The sequence below is a fragment of the Nothobranchius furzeri genome, chromosome 4, assembly GCF_043380555.1.
Source record: "Nothobranchius furzeri strain GRZ-AD chromosome 4, NfurGRZ-RIMD1, whole genome shotgun sequence".
NCBI classification, from domain to species: Eukaryota; Metazoa; Chordata; class Actinopteri; order Cyprinodontiformes; family Nothobranchiidae; genus Nothobranchius; species Nothobranchius furzeri.
Window position 1 is genome coordinate 88,607,888 of NC_091744.1, and position 18,024 is coordinate 88,625,911.

Consider the following 18,024-nt stretch of genomic DNA (forward strand, 5'->3'; position numbering starts at 1 on the left):
CCTTTATACTTATTTAAAATCCGACGGTTGAATTTTTTCCTCTATGTCTTAAGACTATATAGCAGAAGTTTGAAAGTGATTGGTGAAAAGGGCGACGGAGTATCACTCTCCAAACAACGTGTGTGAAAACCACTAAATCGCGCACTTGGACCAAAATGGCCGACTTCCTGTGCGACTTTGCACTTGGCTTCAAGAGACTTTTTTGTAGGTCCTGAGACACCACATTAGTGTACCAAATTTCGTAATCCTCAGTCAAAGCATGGCTTGGGGCTGACAGTTTTAATGGTCCTAGGGGGCGCTATTTCAGAAAATAGGCCACGCCCACCAGATGTTCACATCAGATCTTTTGGGGGGCCGGACTAGGATCACTCACAAGAAGTTTCGTGACGATATCTTTGGAAATGACGAAATGGGAGGCAAACGTAAGGCCAAGGCGGTACGCCTGAATTCGCCGCGCCGCCACAGCCCCGCCCTCTGCCGAAAACTCCCATAAAGTGACGCCAAGCAACCCCCACTTGTCTTGAGTTACCAGCTACAAATTTGTGGTGATTAAGTGAAATGGGGCAATTTGGGACCTTTCACAGTAAAACTTGATCTTTTTGGTCCTGAGGGGGCGGGGCTTGTGTGATGTCATCATCCGACCATTCAATTTACTTTGTGGGTGGATGACGAATGACCACAGAAAGTTTGGTAACTCTATTCCATTCAGTTATGAAGTTATAGCAATTTAAATATTTTTGGCGAGTAGTCAAACTTCGAGGCCTGGCTCCGCCCCTTCAACATATACGAAAACTCAGAATCCTTATCTCATTTTGTTCGCCCATCCCTTCTGAGCAATTTTACACAATTTTTGAGACGATCGTGCGAAAAATGATTGAGCAATCCAATCAGAAACGGACCCTAAAAACGGCAAAAACGGCAAAAAATCGCCATTTCAACCCAAAATGGCCGACTTCCTGTTTGATATTGACCATGGTTGCAAGAGACTTTTCTGTGCGGACTGTTGAGTACTACAAGTGTACCAAATTTCATAACTGTACGATAAACTAAGCTTTAGGGAGAGGGGTTTTTTTCACTTTGTAGGGGGCGCTGTTCAGCCATTTTCTTTGCGATTTTTTTGGGACCTTTAAAATATCAAATTTTTCACCAGGCCTGACAAGTGTGCAAAATATTGTGAGTTTTGGGGTATGTTAAGGTCCCCAAAAAGCTGTTCAAAGGGGGCACGGAATAACAAAAAATAATAATAATCAGAGCAAAAACAAGAGGCCTTCGCAGCGCTTTCGCTGCTCGGGCCTAAATTAAAGCTGCAAGCAGCGTCGTTCGGCCCTCGCAGCTCCGCGCCGCTCCGGTCTGCCGTCGCACCAGTGCACGTCTGACAGAACAGAAACGTCAACCACCCCGACACCAGAAACCGCGAATGGCCTCCTAGTCTGCACCTCACCCTGACTCAGCATCCCCTCTGAGCTCACCATTAAATTGAATATTAAGATTACGGCGTTACGCCAGAATTCGCCATGGCATCAAAGCCCCTCCCTTTCTGGAAAGCTATCAGATCTGAATGGTCATTACAGCATCATGAAGACAGTGCATGACCTTAGGGTCATGTTGACTAAATTAGAGGGGACAAATATGGGCATTTCAGCATAAAAAATAAATTCCTGTAGTCAGGGGGCGGGGCTTAGGTGATGTCAGCTGTCCACATTGTCATTGTTTACAGATATGGTCAATGATCACACAGACAAAGTTCGAAAAAGATCTGATCATGCACATGGGAGTTATTAAGTCAAGTAAAGTAATGGCGAAAGGTCAACGTTTGAGGCTTAGCCACGCCCACACCTTTCAACTTTTGAAAAATCCGACGGTTGAATTTTTTCCCCTATGTCTTAAGAGTGTATTGCAGAAGTTTGAAGGTGATTGGTGAAAAGGGCGACGGAGCATCACTCTCCAAACAATGTGTGCGAAAACCACTAAATCACGTACTTGCACCAAAATGGCCGACTTCCTGTGCGACTTTACGCTTGGCTCCAAGAGACTTTTTTGTAGGTCCTGAGACCCCACATTAGTGTACCAAATTTCGTAATCCTCAGTCAAAGCATGGCTTGGGGCTGAAAGTTTTAATGGCTCTAGGGGGCGCTATTTAAGAATATAGGCCACGCCCACAAACTTCAGCTGTCTATTTCTCTTGGAGCTCAGACTAGGATCACTCACCAGAAGTTTCGTAGCAATATCACGATAACTGAAGAAATGAGACAAACGTATTTCCATGGCGTGATGGCGATTTTCGCCATGGTCCCAAAGCCCCGCCTTTTTTCAAAACCTGCCAGTACTGGAGACCAAGTAACCTCAACTTGTCTACTGCTGTTTGCCACAGAATCCTGGTGATTGGGTAAAAGGAGTCCAGTAGGGAGCTGTGAAAAAAAGAGTAGCGTGGCGACAGGTCAAAGTTTGAGGCTTAGCCACGCCCACACCTTTCAACTTTTGAAAAATCCGACGGTTAAATTTTTTCCCCTATGTCTTAAGGGTATATAGCAGAAGTTTGAAGGAGATTGGTGAAAAGGGCGACGGAGCATCACTCTCCAAACAACGTGTGCGAAAACCACTAAATCGCGTACTTGATCCAAAATGGCCGACTTCCTGTGCGACTTTGAACTTGACTCCAAGAGACTTTTTTGTAGGTCCTGAGACACCACATTAGTGTACCAAATTTCGTAATCCTCAGTCAAAGCATGGCTTGGGGCTAATAGTTTAAATGGTCCTAGGGGGCGCTATTTCAAAACATAGGCCACGCCCACAAAATTCAGCTGTCTATTTCTCTTGGAGCTCAGACTAGGATCACTCACCAGAAGTTTCGTAGCAATATCACGATAACTGAAGAAATGAGAGACAAACGTATTTCCATGGCGTGATGGCGATTTTCGCCATGGTCCCAAAGCCCCGCCTTTTTTCAAAACCTGCCAGTACTGGAGACCAAGTAACCTCAACTTGTCTACTGCTGTTTGCCACAGAATCCTGGTGATTGGGTAAAAGGAGTCCAGTAGGGAGCTGTGAAAAAAAGAGTAGCGTGGCGACAGGTCAAAGTTTGAGGCTTAGCCACGCCCACACCTTTCAACTTTTGAAAAATCCGACGGTTGAATTTTTTCCCCTATGTCTTAAGGGTATATAGCAGAAGTTTGAAGGAGATTGGTGAAAAGGGCGACGGAGCATCACTCTCCAAACAACGTGTGCGAAAACCACTAAATCGCGTACTTGATCCAAAATGGCCGACTTCCTGTGCGACTTTGAACTTGACTCCAAGAGACTTTTTTGTAGGTCCTGAGACACCACATTAGTGTACCAAATTTCGTAATCCTCAGTCAAAGCATGGCTTGGGGCTAATAGTTTTAATGGTCCTAGGGGGCGCTATTTCAGAAAATAGGCCACGCCCACCAGATGTTCACATCAGATCTTTTGGGGGGCCGGACTAGGATCACTCACAAGAAGTTTCGTGACGATATCTTTGGAAATGACGAAATGGGAGGCAAACGTAAGGCCAAGGCGGTACGCCTGAATTCGCCGCGCCACCACAGCCCCGCCCTCTGCCGAAAACTCCCATAAAGTGACGCCAAGCAACCCCCACTTGTCTTGAGTTACCAGCTACAAATTTGTGGTGATTAAGTGAAATGGGGCAATTTGGGACCTTTCACAGTAAAACTTGATCTTTTTGGTCCTGAGGGGGCGGGGCTTGTGTGATGTCATCATCCGACCTTTCAATTTACTTTGTGGGTGGATGACGAATGACCACAGAAAGTTTGGTAACACTATTCCATTCAGTTATGAAGTTATAGCAATTTAAATATTTTTGGCGAGTAGTCAAACTTCGAGGCCTGGCTCCGCCCCTTCAACATATACGAAAACTCAGAATCCTTATCTCATTTTGTTCGCCCATCCCTTCTGAGCAATTTTACACAATTTTTGAGACGATCGTGCGAAAAATGATCGAGCAATCCAATCAGAAACGGACCCTAAAAACGGCAAAAACGGCAAAAAATCGCCATTTCAACCCAAAATGGCCGACTTCCTGTTTGATATTGACCATGGTTGCAAGAGACTTTTCTGTGCGGACTGTTGAGTACTACAAGTGTACCAAATTTCATAACTGTACGATAAACTAAGCTTTATGGAGAGGGGTTTTTTTCACTTTGTAGGGGGCGCTGTTCAGCCATTTTCTTTGCGATTTTTTTGGGACCTTTAAAATATCAAATTTTTCACCAGGCCTGACAAGTGTGCAAAATATTGTGAGTTTTGGGGTATGTTAAGGTCCCCAAAAAGCTGTTCAAAGGGGGCACGGAATAACAAAAAATAATAATAATCAGAGCAAAAACAAGAGGCCTTCGCAGCGCTTTCGCTGCTCGGGCCTAATTAAAGCTGCAAGCAGCGTCGTTCGGCCCTCGCAGCTCCGCGCCGCTCCGGCCTGGCCGGCAGCCCGGGGCACCAGGGCACGTCTGGCAGAACAGAAACGTCAACCACCCCGACACCAGAAACCGCAAATGGCCTCCTAGTCCGCACCTCACCCTGACTCAGCATCCCCTCTGAGCTCACCATTAAATTGAATTGTAAGGTCACGGCGTCATGCCAGAATTCGCCATGGCATCAAAGCCCCTCCCTTTCTGAAAAGCTAGCAGATCTGAATGGTCATTACAACATCATGAAGACAGTGCATGACCTTAGTGTCATGTTCACTAAATTAGAGGGGACAAATATGGGCATTTCACCATAAAACTAGACTTCCAATAGTCAGGGGGCGGGGCATAGGTGATGTCAGCTGTCCACATTATCATTGTCTTCAGATGTGGTCAGTGATCACACAGACAACGTTTGATATACGATCTGATCATGCACATGGGAGTTAAGTCAAGTAATGTAATGGCGAAAGGTCAAAGTTTGAGGCTTAGCCACGCCCACACCTTGATACTTATTTAAAATCCGACGGTTGAATTTTTTCCCCTTTGTCTTAAGAGCACATAGCAGATGTTTGAAGGTGATCGGTGAAAAGGGCGACGGGGCATCAAGGTCCAAACAACATGTGCGAAAACCACTAAATCAAGTACTTGGACCAAAATGGCCGACCTCCTGTGCGACTTTGCACTTGGCTCCAAGAGACTTTTTTGTAGGTCCTGAGACACTACATTAGTGTACCAAATTTCGTGATCCTCAGTCAAAGCTTGGCTTGGGGCTGACAGTTTTAATGGTCCTAGGGGGCGCTATTTCAGAAAATAGGCCACGCCCACAAACTTCAGCTGTCCAGTTCTATTGGGGGTCAGACTCAGATCACTCACCAGACATTTTGTGGCGATGTTACGATAATTGAAGAAATGAGAGGCAAACGTATTGCCATGGCGTGATGGCAAATTTCGCCATGCTCCCAAAGCCCTGCCTTTTTTCGAAACCTGCCAGTACTGCAGACCAAGTGACCTCAACTTGTCAGCTGCTATTTGCCAGAGATTGCTGTTGATTGGGTAAAAGGAATCCAATAGGGAGCTGTGAAAAAAAGAGTGGCGTGGCGACAGGTCAAAGTTTGAGGCTTAGCCACGCCCACACCTTTATACTTATTTAAAATCCGACGGTTGAAAATTTTCCTTTATGTCTTAAGAGTATATAGCAGAAGCTTGAAGGCAATTGGTGAAAAGGGCGATGGAGCATCACTCTCCAAACAACGTGTGCGAAAACCAGTAAATCGAGTACTTGGACCAAAATGGCTGACTTCCTGTGCAACTTTGCACTTGGCTCCAAGAGACTTTTTTGTAGGTCCTGAGACACCACATTAGTGTACCAAATTTCGAAATCCTCAGTCAAAGCATGGCTTGGGGCTGACAGTTTTAATGGTCCTAGGGGGCGCTATTTCAGAAAATAGGCCACGCCCACCGGATGTTCACATCAAATTTTTTTGGAGGCTGGACTAGGATCACTCACAAGAGGTTTTGTGGCGATATCTCTAGAAATGACGAAATGGTAGGCAAACGTAAGGCCACGTCGGTACGCCTGACTTCGCCGCGCCGCCACAGCCCCGCCTTCTGGAGAAAACTCCCATAAAGTGACGCCAAGCAACCCCAACTTGTCTTCAGTTTCCTGCTAGAAATATGGGGTGATTAGTTGAAAGGGCGAATTTTGGACAATTTCCCAGTAAAACTTGACCTTTTAAGGCGTGAGGGGGCGGGGCTTATGTGACATCATCAATCAACCATTCATTTGTCTTCGGGGGGCGATGACGATTGTCCATAGAAAATTACTTTAACTGTAATTCTTTCATTTATGAAATTATAGCAATTTGAATTTTTTTGGCGAGTGCTCGAACTTTGAGGCCTGGCCCCGCCTCTTCAGTATTTACGAAAAGTCAGTTTTATTTTCTCATTTGATTCGTCCATCGCTTCTGTTCGATCGCACATTATTTTTGAGACAATCGTGCGAAAAATGACCAAACTGTTTAACCAAATATAGAGCCTAGAAATGGCCAAAATGGGGTAAAAATGGCCACTTTAGTCCAAAATGGCCGACTTCCTGTTTGATATTGACCATGGGTGCAAGAGGCTTTTCTGTGCGTATTGTTGAATTCTACAGGTGTACCAAATTTTATCACTCTACTATGAAAAAAGGTCAATGCGGAGGGGTATTTTTAATTTTCCAGGGGGCGCTGTTGAAACACTTTTATACCAACTTTCACATTGCCAGTGAAATACGTAAATTTCACGCACTTTCTATATTGGGCCAGAATTTGGTGAGTTTTTGGATATGCTAAGACCCCCTAAAGGCCGTCCAAAGACGCGGAAGAAAAAAAAAGAAAAAAAAAGAAGAAAGAAAGAAAATTAAAGCTGCAAGCAGCGTCGTTCGGCCCTCGCAGCGAAGCTGCTCGCCCTCCTTCCGCACCCCCTCCGCTCCATCCCCTCCGCTCTCCAAACCCAGCTCCGCGCTTGTCCATCCTGGCCGGCAGCCGGGGGCACCAGGGCACGTCTGGCAGAACAGAAAGTCAACCGCCCCGACACCAGAAACCGTGAACGGCCTCCTCGTCCACACCTCACCCTGATTCAGCATCCCCTCTGAGCCCAGCATTACACGTCTCACCACTAGGAGATACTCTATCTTTACCACACTGGTGATGTGATGTTCAGTCTCGGGCAAATCGGAGGCTGTTTGTGGAAGTTACAGTCAAACGTAAGGTCACGGCGTCACGCCAGAAATCGCCATGGCATCAAAGCTCCTCCCTTTCTGAAAAGCTATCAGATCTGAATAGTCATTACAACATCATGAAGACAGTGCATGACCTTAGTGTCATGTTGACTAAATTAGAGGGGACAAATATGGGCATTTCACCATAAAACAGTAGACTTCCTGTAGTCAGGGGGCGGGGCTTAGGTGATGCCAGCTGTCCACATTGTCACTGTCTTCAGATGTGGTCAGTGATCAGACAGACAAAGTTTGAAATTGATCTGATCATGCACATGGGAGTTATTAAGTCAAGTAACGTAATGGCGACTGGTCAAAGTTTGAGGCTTAGCCACGCCCACACCTTTATACTTATTTAAAATCCGACGGTTGAATTTTTTCCTCTATGTCTTAAGAGTATATAGCAGAGGTTTGAAGGTGATCGGTGGAAAGGGCGAGGAGATATCATTCTCCTAATAACGTGTGCGAAAACCACTAAATTGAGTACTTGGACCAAAATGGCCGACCTCCTGTGCGACATTGTGCTTGGCTCCAAGAGACTTTTTTGTAGGTCCTGGTACACTACATTAGTGTGCCAAATTTTGTGATCCTCAGTCAAAGCATGGCTTGGGGCTGACTGTTTTAATGGTCCTAGGGGGCGCTGTTTCAGAAAATAGGCCACGCCCACAAACTTCAGCTGTCCAATTCTATTAGGGGTCAGAGTAGGATCACTCATCAGAACTTGTATGGCGATGTCACAATGACTGAAGAAATGAGAGACAAACGTATTTCCATGTCGTGATGGCGAATTTCGCCATTCTCCCAAAGCCCCGCCTTTATTCGAAACCTGCCAGTACTATAGACCAAGTGACCTCAACTTGTCTGCTGCTATTCGCCACTGTTTGGTGGTGATTGGTTAAAAGGAGTCCAATAGGGAGCTGTGAAAAAAAAGAGTGGCGTGGCGACAGGTCAAAGTTTGAGGCTTAGCCACGCCCACACCTTTATACTTATTTAAAATCCGACGGTTGAATTTTTTCATCTATGTCTTAAGAGTATGTAGCCGAAGTGTGAAGGCAATTGGTGAAAAGGGCGACGGAGCATCACTCTCCAAACAACGTGTGCGAAAACCACTAAATTGCGCACTTGGACCAAAATGGCCGACTTCCTGTGCGACAATGCACTTGGCTCCAAGAGACTTTTTTGTAGGTCCTGAGACACCACATTAGTGTACCAAATTTCGTAATCCTCAGTCAAAGCATGGCTTGGGGCTGTCAGTTTTAATGGTCCTAGGGGGCGCTATTTCAGAAAATAGACCACGCCCACCGGAATTTCACATCAGATCTTTTGGGGGGCCAGACTAGGATCACTCACAAGAAGCTTCGTGGCGATATCTCTAGAAATGACGAAATGGGAGGCAAACGTAAGGCCTAAGCGGTACGCCTGAATTCGCCGCGCCGCCACAGCCCCGCCTTCTGCAGAAAACTCCCATAAAGTGAAGCCAAGCAACCCCAACTTGTCTTCAGTTTCCCGCTACAAATTTGGGGTGATTATTGGAAAGGGCGAATTTTGGAAAATTTCCCAGTAAAACTTGACCTTTTAAGTCCTGAGGGGGAGGGGCTTATGTGACATCATCAATCGACCATTCATTTGTCTTCGGAGGGCGATGACAATTGTCCACAGAACATTTCTTTAACTGTAATTCTTTCATTTATGAAATTATAGCAATTTGAATTTTTTTGGCGAGTGCTCGAACTTTGAGGCCTGGCCCCGCCCCTTCAGTATTTACGAAAAGTCAATTTTATTGTCTCATTTGAATCGTCCATCGCTTCTGTTCGATCTCGCACAATTTTTGAGACGATCGTGCGAAAAATGACCAAACTGTTCAACCAAATATAGACCCTAGAAATGGCCAAAACGGGGTCAAAATAGCCACTTTACTCCAAAATGGCCGACTTCCTGTTTGATATTGACCATGGTTGCAAGAGACTTTTCTGTGCGGACTGTTGAGTACTACAATTATACCAAATTCCATAACTGTACGATAAACTAAGCTTTATGGAGAGGGGTATTTTTCACTTTCTAGGGGGCGCTGTTCAGTCACTTTTTGACGAACTTTCACATCGCCAGTGAAATACGTAAATTTCACGCACTTTCTATATTGGGCCAGAATTTGGTGACTTTTTGGATATGGTAAGACCCCCTAAAGGCCATTCAAAGACGCGGAAGAAAAAAGAATAATAATAATAATAAGAAGAAGAAGAAACGGAGCAGATACAATAGGCCTTCGCAGCTTCACTGCTCGGGCCTAATTAAAGCTGCAAGCAGCGTCGTTCGGCCCTCGCAGCTCCGCGCCGCTCCGGTCTGCCGTCGCACCAGTGCACGTCTGACAGAACAGAAACGTCAACCACCCCGACACCAGAAACCGCGAATGGCCTCCTAGTCTGCACCTCACCCTGACTCAGCATCCCCTCTGAGCTCACCATTAAATTGAATATTAAGATTACGGCGTTACGCCAGAATTCGCCATGGCATCAAAGCCCCTCCCTTTCTGGAAAGCTATCAGATCTGAATGGTCATTACAGCATCATGAAGACAGTGCATGACCTTAGGGTCATGTTGACTAAATTAGAGGGGACAAATATGGGCATTTCAGCATAAAAAATAAATTCCTGTAGTCAGGGGGCGGGGCTTAGGTGATGTCAGCTGTCCACATTGTCATTGTTTACAGATATGGTCAATGATCACACAGACAAAGTTCGAAAAAGATCTGATCATGCACATGGGAGTTATTAAGTCAAGTAAAGTAATGGCGAAAGGTCAACGTTTGAGGCTTAGCCACGCCCACACCTTTCAACTTTTGAAAAATCCGACGGTTGAATTTTTTCCCCTATGTCTTAAGAGTGTATTGCAGAAGTTTGAAGGTGATTGGTGAAAAGGGCGACGGAGCATCACTCTCCAAACAATGTGTGCGAAAACCACTAAATCACGTACTTGCACCAAAATGGCCGACTTCCTGTGCGACTTTACGCTTGGCTCCAAGAGACTTTTTTGTAGGTCCTGAGACCCCACATTAGTGTACCAAATTTCGTAATCCTCAGTCAAAGCATGGCTTGGGGCTGAAAGTTTTAATGGCTCTAGGGGGCGCTATTTAAGAATATAGGCCACGCCCACAAACTTCAGCTGTCTATTTCTCTTGGAGCTCAGACTAGGATCACTCACCAGAAGTTTCGTAGCAATATCACGATAACTGAAGAAATGAGACAAACGTATTTCCATGGCGTGATGGCGATTTTCGCCATGGTCCCAAAGCCCCGCCTTTTTTCAAAACCTGCCAGTACTGGAGACCAAGTAACCTCAACTTGTCTACTGCTGTTTGCCACAGAATCCTGGTGATTGGGTAAAAGGAGTCCAGTAGGGAGCTGTGAAAAAAAGAGTAGCGTGGCGACAGGTCAAAGTTTGAGGCTTAGCCACGCCCACACCTTTCAACTTTTGAAAAATCCGACGGTTAAATTTTTTCCCCTATGTCTTAAGGGTATATAGCAGAAGTTTGAAGGAGATTGGTGAAAAGGGCGACGGAGCATCACTCTCCAAACAACGTGTGCGAAAACCACTAAATCGCGTACTTGATCCAAAATGGCCGACTTCCTGTGCGACTTTGAACTTGACTCCAAGAGACTTTTTTGTAGGTCCTGAGACACCACATTAGTGTACCAAATTTCGTAATCCTCAGTCAAAGCATGGCTTGGGGCTAATAGTTTAAATGGTCCTAGGGGGCGCTATTTCAAAACATAGGCCACGCCCACAAAATTCAGCTGTCTATTTCTCTTGGAGCTCAGACTAGGATCACTCACCAGAAGTTTCGTAGCAATATCACGATAACTGAAGAAATGAGAGACAAACGTATTTCCATGGCGTGATGGCGATTTTCGCCATGGTCCCAAAGCCCCGCCTTTTTTCAAAACCTGCCAGTACTGGAGACCAAGTAACCTCAACTTGTCTACTGCTGTTTGCCACAGAATCCTGGTGATTGGGTAAAAGGAGTCCAGTAGGGAGCTGTGAAAAAAAGAGTAGCGTGGCGACAGGTCAAAGTTTGAGGCTTAGCCACGCCCACACCTTTCAACTTTTGAAAAATCCGACGGTTGAATTTTTTCCCCTATGTCTTAAGGGTATATAGCAGAAGTTTGAAGGAGATTGGTGAAAAGGGCGACGGAGCATCACTCTCCAAACAACGTGTGCGAAAACCACTAAATCGCGTACTTGATCCAAAATGGCCGACTTCCTGTGCGACTTTGAACTTGACTCCAAGAGACTTTTTTGTAGGTCCTGAGACACCACATTAGTGTACCAAATTTCGTAATCCTCAGTCAAAGCATGGCTTGGGGCTAATAGTTTTAATGGTCCTAGGGGGCGCTATTTCAGAAAATAGGCCACGCCCACCAGATGTTCACATCAGATCTTTTGGGGGGCCGGACTAGGATCACTCACAAGAAGTTTCGTGACGATATCTTTGGAAATGACGAAATGGGAGGCAAACGTAAGGCCAAGGCGGTACGCCTGAATTCGCCGCGCCACCACAGCCCCGCCCTCTGCCGAAAACTCCCATAAAGTGACGCCAAGCAACCCCCACTTGTCTTGAGTTACCAGCTACAAATTTGTGGTGATTAAGTGAAATGGGGCAATTTGGGACCTTTCACAGTAAAACTTGATCTTTTTGGTCCTGAGGGGGCGGGGCTTGTGTGATGTCATCATCCGACCTTTCAATTTACTTTGTGGGTGGATGACGAATGACCACAGAAAGTTTGGTAACTCTATTCCATTCAGTTATGAAGTTATAGCAATTTAAATATTTTTGGCGAGTAGTCAAACTTCGAGGCCTGGCTCCGCCCCTTCAACATATACGAAAACTCAGAATCCTTATCTCATTTTGTTCGCCCATCCCTTCTGAGCAATTTTACACAATTTTTGAGACGATCGTGCGAAAAATGATCGAGCAATCCAATCAGAAACGGACCCTAAAAACGGCAAAAACGGCAAAAAATCGCCATTTCAACCCGAAATGGCCGACTTCCTGTTTGATATTGACCATGGTTGCAAGAGACTTTTCTGTGCGGACTGTTGAGTACTACAAGTGTACCAAATTTCATAACTGTACGATAAACTAAGCTTTATGGAGAGGGGTTTTTTTCACTTTGTAGGGGGCGCTGTTCAGCCATTTTCTTTGCGATTTTTTTGGGACCTTTAAAATATCAAATTTTTCACCAGGCCTGACAAGTGTGCAAAATATTGTGAGTTTTGGGGTATGTTAAGGTCCCCAAAAAGCTGTTCAAAGGGGGCACGGAATAACAAAAAATAATAATAATCAGAGCAAAAACAAGAGGCCTTCGCAGCGCTTTCGCTGCTCGGGCCTAATTAAAGCTGCAAGCAGCGTCGTTCGGCCCTCGCAGCTCTGCGCCGCTCCGGCCTGGCCAGCAGCCCGGGGCACCAGGGCACGTCTGGCAGAACAGAATCGTCAACCACCCCGACGCCAGAATCTGCAAATGGCTTCCTAGTCCGCACCTCACCCTGACTCAGCATCCCCTCTGAGCTCACCATTAAATTGAATTGTAAGGTTACGGCGTTACGCCAGAATTCACCATGGCATAAAAGCCCCTCCCTTTCTGGAAAGCAATCAGATCTGAATGGTCATTACAACATCATGAAGACAGTGTATGACCTTAGTGTCATGTTCACTAAATTAGAGGGGACAAATATGGGTATTTCAGAATAAAAAATAGACTTCCTGTAGTCAGGGGGCGGGGCTTAGGTGATGTCAGCTGTCCACATTGTCATTTTTTACAGATATGGTCAATGATCACACAGACAAAGTTTGAAAAAGATCTGATCATGCACATGGGAGTTATTAAGTCAAGTAAAGTAATGGCGAAAGGTCAAAGTTTGAGGCTTAGCCACGCCCACACCTTTCAACTTTTGAAAAATCCGACGGTTGAATTTTTTCCCCTACGTCGTATGAGTATACAGCAGAAGTTTGAAAGTGATTGGTGAAAAGGGCGACAGAGCATCACTCTCCAAACAACGTGTGCGAAAACCACTAAATCGCGTACTTGGACCAAAATGGCCGACTTCCTGTGCGACTTTGTCCTGGCTCCAAGAGACTTTTTTGTAGGTCCTGAGACACCACATTAGTGTACCAAATTTCGTAATCCTCAGTCAAAGCATGGCTTGGGGCTATTAGTTTAAATGGTCCTAGGGGGCGCTATTTAAGAGAGTAGGCCACGCCCACAAACTTCAGCTGTCTATTTCTCTTGGGGGTCAGACTAGGATCACTCACCAGAAGTTTCGTAGCGATATCACGATAACTGAAGAAATGAGAGGCAAACGTATTTCCATGGCGTGATGGCGATTTTCGCCATGCTCCCAAAGCCCCGCCTTTTTTCAAAACCTGCCAGTACTGGAGACTAAGTAACCTCAAGTTGTCTACTGCTGTTTCCTACAGAATCCTGGTGATTGGGTAAAAGGAGTCCAGTAGGGAGCTGTGAAAAAAAGAGTGGCGTGGCGACAGGTCAAAGTTTGAGGCTTAGCCACGCCCACACCTTTCAACTTTTGAAAAATCCGACGGTTGAATTTTTTCCCCTATGTCTTAAGAGTATATAGCAGAAGTTTGAAGGAGATTGGTGAAAAGGGCGACGGAGCATCACTCTCCAAACAACGTGTGCGAAAACCACTAAATCGCGTACTTGGACCAAAATGGCCGACTTCCTGTGCGACTTTGCACTTGGCTCCAAGAGACTTTTTTGTAGGTCCTGAGACACCACATTAGTGTACCAAATTTCGCAATCCTCAGTCAAAGCTTGGCTTGGGGCTATTAGTTTAAATGGACCTAGGGGGCGCTATTTAAGAGAATAGGCCACGCCCACAAACTTCAGCTGTCTACTTCTCTTGGGGGTCAGACTAGGATCACTCACCAGAAGTGTCGGAGCGATATCACGATAACTGAAGAAATGAGAGGCAAACGTATTTCCATGGCGTGATGGCGATTTTCGCCATGCTCCCAAAGCCCCGCCTTTTTTCAAAACCTGCCAGTACTGGAGACCAAGTAACCTCAAGTTGTCTACTGCTGTTTCCCACAGAATCCTGGTGATTGGGTAAAAGGAGTCCAGTAGGGAGCTGTGAAAAAAAGAGTGGCGTGGCGGCAGGTCAAAGTTTGAGGCTTAGCCACGCCCACACCTTTCAACTTTTGAAAAATCCGACGGTTGAATTTTTTTCCCTATGTCTTACGAGTACATAGCAGAAGTTTGAAGGAGAATGGTGAAAAGGGCGACGGAGCATCACTCTCCAAACAACGTGTGCGAAAACCACTAAATCGCGTACTTGGACCAAAATGGCCGACTTCCTGTGCGACTTTGCACTTGGCTCCAAGAGACTTTTTTGTAGGTCCTGAGACAGCACATTAGTGTACCATATTTCGTAATCCTCAGTCAAAGCATGGCTTGGGGCTGACAGTTTTAATGGTCCTAGGGGGCGCTATTTCAGAAAATAGGCCACGCCCACCGGATGTTCACATCAGATCTTTTGATGGGCCGGACTAGGATCACTCACAAGAAGTTTCGTGACGATATCTTTGGAAATGACGAAATGGGAGGCAAACGTAAGGCCAAGGCGGTACGCCTGAATTCGCCGCGCCGCCACAGCCCCGCCCTCTGCCGAAAACTCCCATAAAGTGACGCCAAGCAACCCCCACTTGTCTTGAGTTACCAGCTACAAATTTGTGGTGATTAAGTGAAATGGGGCAATTTGGGACCTTTCACAGTAAAACTTGATCTTTTTGGTCCTGAGGGGGCGGGGCTTGTGTGATGTCATCATCCGACCATTCAATTTACTTTGTGGGTGGATGACGAATGACCACAGAAAGTTTGGTAACTCTATTCCATTCAGTTATGAAGTTATAGCAATTTAAATATTTTTGGCGAGTAGTCAAACTTCGAGGCCTGGCTCCGCCCCTTCAACATATACGAAAACTCAGAATCCTTATCTCATTTTGTTCGCCCATCCCTTCTGAGCAATTTTACACAATTTTTGAGACGATCGTGCGAAAAATGATCGAGCAATCCAATCAGAAACGGACCCTAAAAACGGCAAAAACGGCAAAAAATCGCCATTTCAACCCAAAATGGCCGACTTCCTGTTTGATATTGACCATGGTTGCAAGAGACTTTTCTGTGCGGACTGTTGAGTACTACAAGTGTACCAAATTTCATAACTGTACGATAAACTAAGCTTTATGGAGAGGGTTTTTTTTCACTTTGTAGGGGGCGCTGTTCAGCCATTTTCTTTGCGATTTTTTCGGGACCTTTAAAATATCAAATTTTTCACCAGGCCTGACAAGTGTGCAAAATATTGTGAGTTTTGGGGTATGTTAAGGTCCCCAAAAAGCTGTTCAAAGGGGGCACGGAATAACAAAAAATAATAATAATCAGAGCAAAAACAAGAGGCCTTCGCAGCGCTTTCGCTGCTCGGGCCTAATTAAAGCTGCAAGCAGCGTCGTTCGGCCCTCGCAGCTCCGCGCCGCTCCGGCCTGGCCGGCAGCCCGGGGCACCAGGGCACGTCTGGCAGAACAGAAACGTCAACCACCCCGACACCAGAAACCGCAAATGGCCTCCTCGTCCGCACCTCACCCTGACTCAGCATCCCCTCTGAGCTCACCATTAAATTGAATTGTAAGGTTACGGCGTTACGCCAGAATTCGCCATGGCATCAAAGCCCCTCCCTATCTGGAAAGCTATCAGATCTGAATGGTCATTACAGCATCATGAAGACCGTGCATGACCTTAGTGTCATGTTGACTAAATTAGAGGGGACAAATATGGGCATTTCAGCATAAAACAATAGACTTCCTGTATTCAGGGGGCGGGGCTTAGGTGATGTCAGCTGTCCACATTGTCATTGTTTAAAGATATGGTCAATGATCACACAGACAAAGTTCGAAAAAGATCTGATCATGCACATGGGAGTTATTAAGTCAAGTAAAGTAATGGCGAAAGGTCAAAGTTTGAGACTTAGCCACGCCCACACCTTTCAACTTTTGAAAAATCCGACGGTTGAATTTTTTCTCCTATGTCTTAAGAGTAAATAGCAGAAGTTTGAAGGCGATTGGTGAAAAGGGCAACGGAGCATCACTCTCCAAACAACGTGTGCCAAAACAACTAAATCGCGTACTTGGACCAAAATGGCCGACTTCCTGTGCGACTTTGCACTTGGCTCCAAGAGACTTTTTTGTAGGTCCGGAGACACCTCATTAGTGTACCAAATTTCGTAATCCTCAGTCAAAGAATGGCTAGGGGCTGACAGTTTTAATGGTCCTAGGGGGCGCTATTTCAGAAAAATGGCCACGCCCACAAATTTTAGCTGTCCATTTCTATTGGGGGTCAGACTAGGATCACTCACAACAAATTTCGAGGTGATATCTCGATAACTTAAGAAATGAGAGGCAAACGTATTTCCATGGCGTGATGGCGATTTTCGCCATGCTCCCAAAGCCCCGCCTTTTTTCAAAACCTGCCAGTACTGGAGACAAAGTAACCTCAACTTGTCTACTGCTGTTTGCCACAGAATCCTGGTGTTTGGGTAAAAGGAGTCCAGTAGGGAGCTGTGAAAAAAAGAGTGGCGTGGCGACAGGTCAAAGTTTGAGGCTTAGCCACGCCCACATCTTTCAACTTTTGAAAAATCCGACGGTTGAATTTTTTCCCCTATGTCTTAAGAGTATATAGCAGAAGTTTGAAGGAGATTGGTGAAAAGGGCGACGGAGCATCACTCTCCAAACAACGTGTGCGAAAACCACTAAATCGCGCACTTGGACCAAAATGGCCGACTTCCTGTGCGACTTTGCGCTTGGCTCCAAGAGACTTTTTTGTAGGTCCTGAGACACCACATTAGTGTACCAAATTTCGTAATCCTCAGTCAAAGCATAGCTTGGGGCTATTAGTTTAAATGGTCCTAGGGGGCGCTATTTAAGAAAATAGGCCACGCCCACTAAATTCAGATATCTATGTCGCTTGGGGGTCAGACTAGGATCACGCACCAGAAGTTTCGTAGCAATATCACGATAACTGAAGAAATGAGAGGCAAACATACTTCCATGGCGTGATGGCGATTTTCGCCATGCTCCTGAAGCCCCGCCTTTTTTTGAAACCTGCCAGTACTGGATACCAAGTGACCTCAAGTTGTCTACTGCTGTTTGCCAGAGATTCCTGCTGATTGGGTAAAAGGAGTCCAGTAGGGAGCTGTGAAAAAATGAGTGGCGTGGCGACAGGTCAAAGTTTGAGGCTTAGCCACGCCCACACCGTTAAACTTTTGAAAAATCCGACGGTTGAATTTTTTCCTCTTTGTCTTAAGAGTATATAGCAGACGTTTCAAGGAGATTGGTGAAAAGGGCGACGGAGCATCACTCTCCAAACAAGGTGTGCGAAAACCAGTAAATCGCGTACTTGGACCAAAATGGCCGACTTCCTGTGCGACTTTGCACTTGGGTCCAAGAGACTTTTTTGTAGGTCCTGAGACACCACATTAGTGTACCAAATTTCGTAATCCTCAGTCAAAGCATGGCTTGGGGCTGACAGTTTTAATGGTCCTAGGGGGCGCTATTTCAGAAAATAGGCCACGCCCACCGGATGTTCACATCAGATCTTTTGGGGGGCCGGACTAGGATCACTCACAAGAAGTTTCGTGACGATATCTTTGGAAATGACGAAATGGGAGGCAAACGTAAGGCCAAGGCGGTACGCCTGAATTCGCCGCGCCGCCACAGCCCCGCCCTCTGCCGAAAACTCCCATAAAGTGACGCCAAGCAACCCC